The sequence below is a fragment of the Erinaceus europaeus genome, chromosome 4, assembly GCF_950295315.1.
Source record: "Erinaceus europaeus chromosome 4, mEriEur2.1, whole genome shotgun sequence".
Taxonomy (NCBI): domain Eukaryota; kingdom Metazoa; phylum Chordata; class Mammalia; order Eulipotyphla; family Erinaceidae; genus Erinaceus; species Erinaceus europaeus.
In genome coordinates, this window is record NC_080165.1 from 116,869,144 (window position 1) to 116,884,459 (window position 15,316).

Consider the following 15,316-nt stretch of genomic DNA (forward strand, 5'->3'; position numbering starts at 1 on the left):
CTATGGTTTTGTTAATTAATCCTTTCTTAAATAAAAAAGAAAAAAATAATAAAATAAAATGGAAATATTGACAAGACTATAGGATAAGAAGGGTGCATTTCCACACAGTGCCTACCCCCAGAGCTCCATAGCTAATCCCCTCCCTTGATAGCTTCCCTATTCTTTATCCCTCTGGGAGTATGGACCCAGGGTCATTATGAGGTGCAGAAGGTGGAAGGTCTGGCTTCTGTAATTGTTTCTCTGCTGAACCTGGGCATTGAGAGGTCAATTCATACTGCCAGTCTGTCTCTCTCTTTTTCTAGCAGAGCAGGGATCTGGGAAGGCAGGGATCTGGGGAGGTGAGGCTCCAAGACACATGGTGGGGTCCTCTACCCAAGGAAGTTCGGTTGGCATCATGGTATCTGGAACCTGCAGGCTGAAAAAGAGTTAAGATATAATGCAGAACAAATTGTTGACTAACCATGAACCTAAAGAGAAGAGGTAATGACTTTTGCCATAGCTGAGCCTTCTACCTGAATCCTAGGGAGACTGTGTAAAGGATGATTACAGAGAGTAGCTTTGCCTTTTTATCCTATTATAAGTGATCATAATTTCCAACAAGCATATTTTAAAATTTGGAAAATGCTATAATACTTTGGTGGTGAATATGGTGTGAAATTCTACCCCTGTAATCTTATAACCTTTTAAACCATAATTAGATCATAATAAATCATACTAAATTTTAAAGAGAAAATGTTGTATTACAATAATCCAGCCTAGTACTGATAAATATATGGAGTTGAAATCTGTCAGAGATGGGGGTTGAATTGTTATGTGGAAAACTGGGAACTATTACACATGTACAAACTATTATATTTTGCTGTCAACTGAAAACCACTAATGCCCCAATAAATAAATTTAAAAAAAACTGTTAAAGAAAATTTAGCTGCAGGGTGAGGGAAACAGCATAGTGTTATACAAACAGATTGTCATGCCTGAGGCTCTAAGATTCCCTACACCACCATAAGCCAGAGCTGAACTGTACTCTGGTAAAAAAAAAAAAAAAAAAAAATGAATAAATAAAAATAAAATAAAATAAAATAAACCTCATGAGAAAACTTAAGATGCAAACAGTGAACATGAATAGTGTCTAGAAGCAAAACTACCATAATTACCATGTTTAACAAGTGTTAAGTCCAGTGTAGCCTTCTTGGGTGGGCTTTTTTAGCTGACCTTCACATTTGATAGTCTGATGGAATTTATCTTTAAAATGTCTGGAAATGAGACCATGTGTAGAGTCCCTCTAGAGTCTTTCCACCTCCTGTCCTAAATACTAAACTCCTTAGCATGTGTAGAGCCCTCCTGAGACTACATTATCTATATTTCTCTCCGTGTTCTTCTTCTTCATACCAGATCCATATGTTCCTTGTGCAGTCATGCTGCACTTTATGAAACTTTGGTTCAAAATAGACCACAGAGATGACAGTAGTCATGACTGACTATACCGTTTAGCCAAGGTGGCAGATACTATGCCAGCTATGTTTGTATCATTATACACCATGGCATTTGATCAGCAAAATCATCTAATGATGCGTTTCTTAGTCTAGCCCCACTGTTAAGGGTTACATGACTATATTTATTTGTAGACGTAAGGTTGCTTCACATGTCCATGCTGCCTTCCCTGCTATTACCCCTCCAGGAACTCCTCCTTTTCTTCTCAACCCTTCCATCAATTTTAATTATTCCTATTCATCTTCTGATACTTGATTCAAGTCTTCTCTGGACTTTCACACTGGAAGTTCCATTTTGGACTTCCATTAGGCCCTGAGTTGCTTTTATGTATAAGTTGAAATTTTCAGTTTGCTGTATCTCCTCCAACTCCACCCTCAATCACTTTCTAAGCTTTTTGATTCAAGACAAGATTCATGTCTCCCTCTTGTCATGTGCGTTTCATGTTTTTCAATTAACATTCAAAATGTTTACTCAATTATACCAGTGTGTTTTGTTCTTCATATTGTTACTGGGCTGCCACACAACCACCCTTATCCCAGGTTTCTAACATAATGTGGGTGTCTCAATATTGAGTTTCTGGGGCTCTGACTTGTCAGACCTCAGTGCACTATTTCCACATGCCCTATAAGCCATAATACAGTTGTTTCTTTTTGCGCTGTCACCAAGTGATGTGTAGCAGATTCACAAAATACCTACCCTTCTCACACAGGTGGGGAAAGGGAAATAATTTCCCCCGAACTGGTGAGTGGTTGTGTTGGGATAACATGGCAGGGGGAAGAGAGTGCCTAACTATAACCATGATGACTCATGTTAAAACTATAAAACTTGGGAGTCGGGCTATAGTGCAGCGGGTTAAGCGCAGGTGGCGCAAAGCGCAGGGACTGGCATAAGGATCCCAGTTCGAGCCCTGGCTCCCCACCTGCAGGGGAGTCACTTCACAAGTGGTGGAAGCAGGTCTGCAGGTGTCTATCTTTCTCTCCCCTTCTCAGTCTTCCCCCTCCTCTCTCCATTTCTCTGTCCTATCTAACAATGAAGACAACAATGATAACTACAACAATGTTAAACAATAAGGGCAACAAAAGGGAATAAATAAATAAATAAATAAATTTTTTAAAAAACTATAAAACTTATAGCCTTTCATGAACTACTGTTTATTTCTTTCCACCGTAAAAAAAAAAAGCTCTTAATTTAATTCTAGAGATAACATCTGTGTTGCAAAGGTGAGTAGATGGATGGTGAATAAGTCAATCAATGAATGGGTCAGTGGGTAGGTGATTGTTGAATCCATAAACTCTTTTATCTGGAATCTGACCATAAGAGTACAGACCAAAAGGAAGTAAAGTACAGGCTGACTCCTCTGCTCTTCTTTTTCTGTGATTATTGACAGTTGTTAAACCATCTGCCAGACAAACCAAATCTACCATTTCAATTCTGAATTTGTCTGTCAATTACATCAATACTTGATAATTTCCTAGCTTACACAAGACAACCAAGTGGCAAGAAGCATTTGGGATCATTTTAAAAGAGCATTTCATGATTTGATTGAAAGAAGAGATGAATTTGGTTGCTGATGATGTGTCTTTGGAGGGGATCAGTCTATGTGTGATTGAACCCAGTACCTACCTCATGGGACAGACTCTTCATATGAATTCACAACACAACTCTCAGCAGTACTTCTGAACACTTAAGGCAAATACAAAATTGCCTATTCTAAAAGCACCAGATGCTAATTGCAATGCCTATTTCTTATTTATTTGTTTATGTTTATATTTTTCTTTTTTTTCTGAATGAATCAGAAACACTGTGGCCACCAAAGCATTCACTCAAAGGGAATTCCTGATTGGTTCTATTGAGTCTTGATTCAAAGATCCTGCATTATAAGACAACCTTTTCTCTCTGGCTCTTATTTGAGGTGAAATATAAAATAATCGTATAAGAATCTAGCATCCAAGATGGTAAATAACCTGCAGACAATGAGTAGGAGAGAAAAAGATTATTCAGAGACTCACTAGATGAAAACTTGTGCCGGACCAGCTTCTGCTGAGAATGCTACTGGCATGGATGAAAGAGGTCCTTCTTTTCTCTCCATAGTCCTTCCTTGCTCCACTCCTCCCTTCCCTCTTTAATTTCTGTCAGTGTTCCACCAGACGTTTCTTGTCCCTGATCCAGATGCAATTTGCTTAGAGTCAAGTAAAACTGCTGCGTGTGCCCTGAAAGTCTCCAACAAAGGGTGGACTTTTCCATGAACTTTTCCTTTTCACTGTGACTGGGAAGAAAGGAGATAACTCCAAGGAATACATTATTATTTCATGGTTGTTTGTTTGTTTGTTTGTTTGTTTTGCATGCTGAATAAAATCCTTACATTAGTCACACTGAACCCCACCTCTTTCTTGAGACCTATTCACTCTACTCCAACAGATATGGGTTATTTCCACTAAGAATCACTCATTCTACATTATTCACTTTTCTCTCCTTACAACTCTAGGTTTTGTTCGAGTTATTTTTGTTTGTTTGTTTTTTGTGTTAGACCTTTTTTATTTTTTATTTTTTGTATGTCACAACTAAGACTTTGCCTCCAGGATAAATTTTTAAGACAGAAAGAGACAGACAGAGAGACAGAGGGAGAGAGGGAAAGATACCACAGCACCAAATTTTCCCTAGCACAGTGGGTTGGGGCAGGCTGGAACCTGGCTCACAAGTGTGGCAAAACAAGCACCATTCAAGTTGTCTTATATACATAATTTTTAATATGTTATAAATTTAGTTTCATTTCGTCTCTCTTACAAGCTCCTTCAGAGCAAGAGGAATCCTAAAAGTTATTTGACAGCCTACTTTCCTTACACTGCAAAAATTTCATAAAATCCTGCTGAAGCACTAATCAAGTCTCAGTTGAAAGCAACCTTGAGATTCATCTATGAAGAGAAGCTAGTCAGAGAGAGGTGGATTCCAGTGTTTAGTAATAAAAAGGCATCCTGTGATGAATAATATATTACAGAGCTCACCAAAAAATATAGCTATTAAGGACTACCTTTAGAATGATGCCAAAGGAAACACAATGGCAAAGTTCTTTAAAAAAAAAAACAAGGTTTACACTGATAAGGATGAGAAGGAGAAGGATGATATGGATTTAACTATAAAGTACAATCCAGATATATTATGAGGACCTTTACATGTATGAACCTGTTTAATCTTTGCAATAATTTATGTGATCTGCATTCATAGAGAAAATATTTGTGCAAGATAGTGGGCTCAGTATAAAAGAGCAAAGAAGAAATTGAAAAAGATTAAGTTTTTTAGACTGTGTCATTTTTCCCATTGACACTTTTAATATTCACCCTAGGGAAAGAGTCTATTGCATAATATCAGGGGCATTTGCATTTTTTTTCTAGTGCTTTAAATCTCTCCACTACCAAGGGAAAGGATTTTTGCTCAATTAGATATCAAAGCAGAGGATTATACAGTCTGAGTCCCAAGACTTGAAAAGACTATGTATCTGTAAAAACTAATTGAAGACAAGAAAAAAGGCTATGTTATAAAATAAATTAATGCTACAATAATACCCCTTACAAAAAGTCAAGATATTTCACTTCTTTTTTTTTTCTTAAGAATCTATTTATTCATGAGAAAGATAGGAGGAGAGAAAGAACCAGACATCACTCTGGTACATGTTCCAGGATTGAACTCAGGACATTATGGTTGAGAATCCAATGCTCCACCTCCCAGACCACACAATTTCACTTCTTTTGTTAATTTATATGGGTACTTTGAATGGTACAACTCATTTCCAATATAAATGAACCATGAGTTTTCAAATTGGATATAGCTAGCTGAGTCTAGAGAGTTTCTGTCCTTGAGTTACATATATCCTAGTGTTAGTGATTGCACTTGTGTTGACTTAGAATGTAAATTAAATTTCTGAACTGGGACACACAAGTGGAGAAACAGTAGACTAAATTTGTAATATTCAGAAAAAGCAAGACTGCATTCTCATGAAAAGTATGTTAAAGATACAAAGTAGCAAAGGGAAAAATGCTCTTGTTACATATTATTTAACCTGACTTTTCCAGAAAATTCTAGTTCATGGAGGTATAAGACTCAATGAAAAAAGGAAAAACTGAAGAAAGTATTATTTAGTTCTCAATCTTGTTTGGTTATTGATCTGTTTTTGGATGGGGTTAGTATAACATTTTAAAAATATATTTATTCCCTTTTGTTGCCCTTGTTGTTTCATTGTTGTAGTTATTATTGTTGTCATCATTGTTGGATAGGACAAAGAGAAATGGAGAGAGGAGAGGAAGACAGAGAGGGAGAGAAAGATAGATACTTGCAGACCTGCTTCACCACTTGTGAAGCGACTCCCCTGCAGGTGGGGAGCCGGGGGCTCGAACCGAGATTCTTATGCCGGTCCTTCTGCTTTGCCCCACCTGTGCTTAACCCGCTGCGCTACTACCCGACTCCCTAAATATAATTTTTTAAGTGATTTATTTTATCTTCTACTCTTTTTTATCTTTATTTATTGGATAGAGACAGCCAGAAATCAAGAGGCTAGGAAGATAGAGAGGGAGAGAGAGAGAGAGAGAGAGAGGGAGAGAGAGAGACACTTGCAGCCCTGATTCACCACTTGCAAAGTATTCCCTCTGCAGGTGGGGACTGGGGGCTTGAACCTTGACCCTTGTACACTGTAACATGTGCACTCAACCAGATGTGCCACCACCCCATCCATCCCTTTATCTTCTACTCTTAGCACAATAATAACACTATTCTTAATTTTAGTATTTAGTTTTCTGAAAGAAGTTTTGCTGCTTAGATCATTTGATAAAGTTCTAAACTCATTAGATGCAGGGGTGGGCAACATCTGGCCCACCAACTGGAATTATTTGGTCTGGCCCTACCAAGGCAATCACAGTTGGTACTCCAAATTAAAAAAAAAAAAATCTAGGAGATTTTTTCATTGCAACATTAAGGGCTAATTTTTTTAGGTGTTTTATTTATTTTTTCATTTTTGAGTGAGATGAAGATAGAGAAACGCATAGAAAGAAACACCAGAGCACTGTTAACCTCTGGTTTATGGTGGTGCGGGGGATTGAACCTGGGACTTTGGAGCCTTAAGCATGAGAGTCTCTTTGGATAACCATTATGCTATCTACCCCCACCCAAGGGCTAATTTTTAAGTTGATGATTGTGTATGGCCCTCAAGTGACATTGCAAAGATCAAAATTACCCCTGGCAGAAAAAGGTTCCCCAGTTCTGCATTAGAAGGTATTTGGATGTCCTCAAGTCCACTGAGTCCCTTTGCCTTCTCCACCACACACTGTACCCTCACACAGTTTGTCACAAGGAGGGCCAGATAAAGGAGCATGAAGAGAACAGCACACAGTAGATGCTTAATAAACAGTTTTAGGATAAATACTGGTTGAAATTACAGGTGCAAGTGTTGGTTTTAGCAGCAGTTATCAATAAATGACATCCCTTAACTAAATTTTATTCTTCCATATTGGAGAATGCCCATGATAATGAAAGCACATAAAATGCAAGATCAGAAGTCTAAATTTTACTGAAAAAAATTATAATTGGTGTGAAATGTTACCTAATACCTGAAACATCATCATCAATGCAAAACTCAATAACCAGCATGCACAGGTGAGCTGGGAACAATACTACACTTCTATACTAAGTGGCAGTAGTGCAGCATAGACTGTACTATGTAGCAAAGCTGCCTAGGCAACACTGCCCTGGTGCCCAGACTTGAAAGTCACAATGTGTAAAATTGATCCCCGCCCCCCAAACATAACAATCTTTCCCTTTCTCCCTCTTTGCAGTGAGGGAGCTTGAAAAATAGCAGGAAAAAAATAGCTCTTGGACATAAGGAGATATCTGTACAATAGTTATGCAAAAGGCTTCCATGTCTGAGGCTGTGAGGTCCCAGGTTCTATCTTTGCTATCACTCTAAGTCAGACCTTATGAGAAAAACATTTATATTGCATATTCCCTGAAGCAACACAGAACCTAAAAGAAGACTCAAAAGACTACAGTCAGCCCACGGACTTTTTGTGTTAGAGAGAATCCTACAGATTATGAAATTTAAATGCATGACTTTGAAGCATCTTTTAAGTGTCAAAAAAAACCTGTCATCTCTGGACTGATGTTTTCTTGTTGGTTGAAGTTACTTAAAAACTACCCTTTTCAAAAGGTTATCTTTGGATCCACTCACCTTAACTCCACAACTGTCTCTTTTCTCTGTGCCCTATATCCCTTACCAAGCTTGAGATTTTTACCTAAGCAGAACATCAGGGATGAGAGTGTTGGGTATAAGCAGAGAGGGAAATCTCCTAACCATCAAACTGATTGATCAATATGATTATAGAATAAATTCTTTACATATCCACACTTAGAACTTGTTAGTCAAATTAGCTCTTTCTTTTTTAAACATAATGTGGTCTGTGTTCTTTATTTTTTTTAACTTTATTTATTTGTTGGATAAAGACAACCAGAAACTGAGAGGGAAGGGGGAGATAGAGAGGGAGAGAGACAGAGAGACACCTGTAGCACTGCTTCACCACTAGTGAAGCCTTTCCCCTGCAGGTGGGGACCAGGGGCTTGAACCTGGATCCTTGTTCACTGTAACATGTGTGCTCAACCAGGTGCGTCACTACCCAGTCCTGTCAAATTAGCTCTTCTTTAACTTCCCATAGAATTAAAAAATTGTATAGATTGCATTATATGTCATATAGTATTTCAGAATTCATATATTAACTTATTTTATTTAAAAATATTAATTTAATTAATTAATTATTGAGAGAGAGAGACTCAGAGTATCACTCTAGCGGACATGAAATCTTGGGACCTTGTGGTCTGGGAGGTGGTGCAGTGATAAAGCTTTGGACTCTCTAGCATGAGGTCCTGAGTTCGATCCCCAGCAGCACATGTGCCAGTGTGATGTCTGGTTCTTTCTCTCTCCTCTTATCTTTCTCATTAATAAATAAATAAAATCTTTAAAAAATTAAAAAAAAAAATCTTGGGACTTCATATATGAGAGTCTAGTGCTTTGTCTACTGCATGACCTCCCAAGTCATTATTTACTTATTTTAATATTTTCAATAATCCTGTAAGTTAGGTACTTTTACCTCCATTTTAAGATGAGCACACTAAAAGACAGAAACTAAGTAACTTGCCTAAGATCATATTGCTAATAGGTAGAAAAAAGAATAACTGGACACATTGATGAGATCCTCTGCCCAGTGAACTCACACTGGTGTCATGGTAGCATCTGCAACTTGGTGGCTGAAAAGCATTAAGATACAAAGCAGAACAAATTGTTTAATAATCAGGAACCTAAAGGTAAGACTATAGCAGGTGATATTTGGAGGGTGACCAGTTTGGGAAAAGTTAGGAAGTCTATTTTAGAACTATTCCAAGGAGCCCATGACTTTACTCATTTTTGCCTCAGATATGCTGAAGGTATTATAGGATCCCACCTCTCCAGACCCTTGTCCAACTAGGGAAAGACAGACAAAACAGGCAGGGAGTGTGGATCGACCTGCCAGCACCCATGTCCATCGGGGAAGCAATTACACAAACTAGACCTTCCACCTTCTCACTCCATAATGATCCTGGGTCTAGAATCTCAGAGGAATAAAGAATAGGAAAGCCTCCCATGGAGCGGATGGGATGTAGAACTATGGTAGTGGGAACTGTGTGGAATTACACCCCTCTTATTCAATGGACTTGCTTCTTCTTCTAGCGTTTGCCCTTCTTTCGTAGCCAGTCAACAGCGTCAGGTTGAGCCTGATGTAAAGTTTCAAGACCTCCTTTGAATCTGGAGAGGTGGCAGTTGTTGACTATGTGGGTCATAGTCTGTCTGTAGCCACAGGGGCAGTTTGGGTCATCTCTGGCTCCCCAGCGATGGAACATAGCAGCGCACCGGCCATGGCCTGTTCGATAGCGATTAAGGAGGGCCCAATCATAACGTGCTAGGTCAAAGCCGGGTTGACGCTTGCAGGGGTCTGTGATGAGGTGTTTGTTCTTTACCTCAGCTGACTGCCAGCTCTGTTTCCAAGAGACTGGAACAGAGAAGTTCAATGTAGGCGTAGGGGACCAGATTGGGTGACGAGACGTCAAGCGTTGAACAGGGTGGGCGAAGATATCTGCGTATATTGGCAGGTCCGGTCGAGCGTAGACGTGGGAAATGAACTTAGATGATGCCACATTCCGACGAATATCTGGCGGGGCGATATTGCTAAGAACTGGCAGCCATGGAACCGGGGTGGAACGGATGGTTCGAGAAATAATCCTCATGGAGGAATATAATTTGGAATCAACCAAGTGGACATGGGGGCTACGGAACCATACTGGGGCACAGTATTCTGCAGTGGAATAGCATAATGCCAGAGATGATGATCGTAGTGTGGACTTGCTGATCATAATTAAATAATAATTTAAGAAAAGAATAACAGAACCCGGAACAAATGGTTCTAATTCCAGAGCCTTTGCTTTTAGGCACCATAGTATACTTCCATGACTATATTACTATATCTACTCAATTAAAAAAAAAATGTCCTTAGGGCTGAAAAACCAATTCATTTGGTGAGTGCACCTGCTTTGTCCTGCACAGGACACAGATTCAAGCACTCCCTCCCTTCCAAACACCACTTTGGAGGAAGTCTTGATCCTGTGCTTTGTTTCTGTCTTTCCCTAGTTGGACAAGGGTCTGGAGAGGTGGGGTCCTATAATACCTTTAGCATACCTCCATGTTAATTGTCAGGCTCATGGAAAAATGAGTAAAGTCATGGGCCCCTTGGAATAGTCCTAAAATAGACTTCCTAGCTTTTCCCAAAATGGTCACCCTCCAAATCTCACCTGCTATATTCTTACCTTTAGGTTCCTGATTACTAAACAATTTGTTCTCCTTTGTATCTTAATGCTTTTCAGCCACCAAGTTGCAGATGCTACCATGACACCTCTCTCTCTTATCTGAAAAAGTCTGCTATAAGCAGCGAATGAAGCCCCTTTGACAACAAGAATACAATTCTTTTCTTCAAAATATTCCTCCTATTTCTAGGAAATGTATTTTGAATCCTTAAATTTAGGCTGGTTTTTGTCTTCTATGAGTTCTAGACATCTTAAGGTTATAGCCAACAGAACATACATCACAGAACCCTAGAATTACCCATGAAACTTCCTGTATAATTTTGAAACAAGAGCAGTATCTTTTTATTCATCATCATTACTTTATCATGAAGTATATAACAAGCATTTAATAAGTGTTTGTAGAATAAAAATAATGTTTTCTTGAGAGCTTGTTTGGAGGTTCTAGCAGGGGAGCACAGCTACTTGTATACCCTCAACCGAAGACCGGTCTGTCTCTATTCTGCGAAGGCCATTCTGTTCAACCAAGCACACAGCTTCGGGAGGGATGCACATGGAACGGTGAGGGAGGAAGGGGACACCTGCCTAGCCAGCCAGATCAGCCGAATCAACCCTGGTGATCAATGGGGTGACAGATGTTGCAGCCAGAACGCCCTCACATTCAGTTTTCTTAAATTTTGTATTGACACCATTTGAGACTCCAAAAACTGGAGTAGTTTACATCCTACTGAATGGTCTCTGCCTCTGGACTTCATGTCTCCAGTGTAAAATTCTCTGCAAATGCAGACAGTAATAGATGGGACTGTGAGGTCTCAATAAAATGCTTTGAAAGTGCTTACATTAAAAAAAAATTATCTGACATTCAAAAAATATATATTCACAACATATTTTTCCTATTGTAGATGACATTGTAATAACTCATTCAATATACTTCTTATAAAGTTAGTCCCCTAACTAACTTACACCCCTGCCTCCAGCGCTGCATGTGTCACCTTTCTCATCTTTCCCTTGTGCTTCTCCACCTGCCATGAAGGTCAGAGTTCCAGAAGCCACAGAATAAATAGAAATGGTACCTGAAAACTTAGAATACAAGATGAAGGAAGATGACTTTTATATTAACATCTGGTAGTGCATATTATAGAATTTAATACAAAACTTGCAAAAATTGTTTGAAAGGTAAAACAAATATGCTAAAGAAAATTCCATCTTGTGGTCCGGGAGGTGGCGCAGTGGATAAAACATTGGATTCTCAACCATGAAGTCCCAAGTTCGATCCCCGGCAGCACATGTACCAGAGTGATGGCTGGTTCTTTCTCTCCTCCTATCTTTCTCATAAATCAATTAATCAATTCTTTTTTTAAAAAAAGAAAGAAAGAAGAAAATTCCGTCTTACAGGTGGCTATGAAAGTACTGTCTACAGCCTGGTTGAATAGTAAACTTCTTTCTTACCTCTCACATCTTTAAAGACAGGTAAAAGTTTGGAAAGTTTTAATAATGTATCTCAAGTCACATAACTAGGAAGCAGTGTAAACATTCATACCCAAGCATCATCACTCTTAGCCATTTGACTGCAGGATTTTCTAGTACACTGTTCCATCATTATATTGATTTGATTTAAATGTGCACATTGAAAAAATATGCATGCTGAACCCTTCAAGAAAGAAGTGAAAATTGTGCCTTTTATTTGAGTCATCTCTCTTCATCCAAACAATGGTGCCATACATTGGTACTAATAGATAAAATAAATATAACTTACTATGCAAATCTTCACAAATAGAGTATATTTTAGACTCTCTTTAGCTGTCTGGTTTACTGTCTGTGCTTTATCTAAAATGCCTTACAATAAAACATAAATTTTATTACATTTTTAAAAACTGTTCAATGATCTACTTCATTATAAAAATGGTTCATGCTGGATAAAAATAAAAAGTATTCCACTGTAAGTACATGTTAAGTCTTTCTAGAAAAACTAAAATACTGGTACTCTCTTCAGTCAAAGCAAAGAAACAATTCTAAGCAGAACTCTCAAGTAAAGCCCTATATTAAAATTAAAAATAGAAATATAAAATGATAGGCTAGATAGAAAATAAGTATTTTTAAAGTATAGAGAGGGGAACTTTAGAAAAGCATCTTGGTCTTCACACCCCACTCACTAATTTCTATACAAATGTAAAGCTTGTACTTCAGTGATAAGATCACATGAAAGTAAAGGACAAATCCAATGAGAAATATTATCACTGAAAGTGTTTAATATCTTATCTTTCACAAGTCAAATAATTTTGGTTATACCTTTATTTTTTCCATTTCACCTGAAAATGTTTAAGCTTTTTAGTAAATTTTTACAGATTATATCATTAGTTTAGGAGCTTAGAGAAAGTTTTATGAAAATTTATGACACAGATGAAATAGTTTTTTTGTTTGTCTTTGTTTCTTGCCACCAGGGTTGTCATTGGGATGAGTGCTGGCAAGAGTGATTTTTTTTTCTTGATAGAACAGAAAGAATTTGAGAAGGAAGTGGGAGATAGAAAGGCAGAGAGACAAAGAGACACCTGCAGTCCTCGCTTCACCACTCCTGAAGCTTCCTGTTAATGTCTATGTTCAATGGAGAAGCAATTACAGAAGCCAGACCTTCCACCTTCTAGGCCCCGTAATGACCCTGGGTTCATACTCTCAGAGGGATAAAGAATAGGAAAGCTATCAGGGGAGGGGATGGAATACAGAGTTCTGGTGTTGGGAATTGTGTGGAGTTATACCCCTCTTATCCTATGGTTTTTGTCAGTGTTTCCTTTTTATAAATAAAAATAATTTTAAAAAAGCATTATGATGGTCCTGATGGAAGTGGCCAGTGATAGTGGAGAGAGGAATGTATTAAAGGTCTAAGCCCATTATATGTGTGTGTCCAACAACAACTACATCAATAACAACAATAATAATAACTGCAACAATAAAACAACAAGGGCAACAAAAGGAAATTATTTATTTATTAAACTTTTTTTTTAAAAAAAAGCATCAATAGTAGGGACTGTCCCATTCTCTGAAGGGAGGCTGGGCCATCCTACTCTGCCACTTGAGGAACACTGTTCCTGAACGGAGTACAAGATTGGGACTTATTCTCTGCCCTAATCCAACTTTCTACCTCCATGTTAGCTATCAAACTCAAGCAAAAATTAGGAAAGTCATGGGCCCCTAGGAACATACTTAAAATAGACTTCTTTTCTTTCCACCCTAAGATCCCTATTCTCACCTGCTCTATTCTTACTTTTTTTGGTTCCTATTCCTATTATCATTTTGTCCTGCTTTATATTACTGCCTTTTAGTCACCAAGTTGAAGATGCTATCACAATTCCATCCTGATTTTCCTGGGCAGATGACTCACCAGTGTGTCCTGAAACCTCATATCTCTAGAACCCTACCTCACAAAGGAAAGACAGAAACAGACTGGGGGTATGGATCAAATTGGCAATGCCCATGTCCAGCAAGAAGCAGTTACAGAAGCCAGGACTCTCACCTTCTGCATCCCACATAGAATTTTGGTTCATACTCCCAGAGGGAGAGAAATGTTACGGAAAGATAACCAGAGAGCTCTCAACTCCAATTCCATCAGGACCTGGAGACAGAATAAGAAAAAAGAAGACATTTAGAAGTACTAATATTGTATATGTGATTTAGGAAGAGAAAGCAGAACCATAAAAAGGGCAAATATAGACAGATAGTTCTAGAAATAAAAGTCAGCCCCTATTTGCAACCTTGGAGAACTACTGTGGCTTCCAATGGAGGGAATGGGGATACAGAACTCTGGTGATGGGAATGATACAGAATTATATCCCTGTTATCTTATAATTATGTAAATCAATATTAAATCACTATTAAATTTTTTTAAAAGGTTGAATGTTGAAAGAGAAGAGAATAATCACTAAAAATTTCCAATTACATCTTACAAAAGCACATTAAAACCCATTTCCATCTAGAGTTTCTGCCTCATTTCTCAAAGTCAGAGGGCAATCAAATATGCAAATGAAAATGACTCTTTAAAAAAAAAATTTATTAAGGGTTGGGTGGTGGGACACTCTGTTGAATATACATGCTGCCACCTGCATGTCCCAGTTCCCACATGCAGGGGGAAGGAAGCTTTATGATCAGTGAAGCAGTATTACAGGTGCTTCTCTATCTCCTTTTCCCCTCTCAATTTCTCTCTGTCCTATCAAGTAAAATACATAAGTACTTTTAAAAGATGTATTAATTTATGGGAAAAAAAGATAGAGAATATAAGAGCATCACATTGGCATATGTTATCCCAGAGATAAATCTTGGTACCTCATGTTTGTCAGTTAAATGCTTTCATCCCTTTAACAACTGACAGAACACAAGATGATAATGAACTTTGCAGAATACTTCGTTGACCTGTTCTGTGCATTCTCACTGAAGAAATACATATATCTGTTTTTTGATTGAAAGTGTATATCTTTTTGTTTTCCAGGTCTCCATGAATGAAGGTGACCTAATGACAAAGTCATTTAGTATTACCATACTAAAATAGCAAGTAAGGGGGAAAAGAGATCACTATAATAAGGATTGTTGAGTCAAAAAAGTATGTATTTTCTTTTGAGCAAATAATTTGTGAAGGTTCTAAATCTTTTGTATGATTTAAACAAGTAAATAGAAATAACTACATGAATGTGAAATTAGGGAAGGCTATAAAATCACTATATCTGTTAACTAAATTATTACTAATATTCAGATGAGCAATTACTAGTATATTAATGTGTCCTCTTGGGCTATGTGTTATCCCACTGTCACAGGAGAAGATTTCTTTACACTTTTGTGTGAGAAGAAGTTATGTCATAAGTATGCTTGATACCGTGTTATTATGTGAAACTAATGAGAAAAAGCAAAGAAACAGAAAGACAGGGGTGTATGGGTACCAGCATGACTGCGTGAGCCCAGGTGGAAAGCAAGTAAC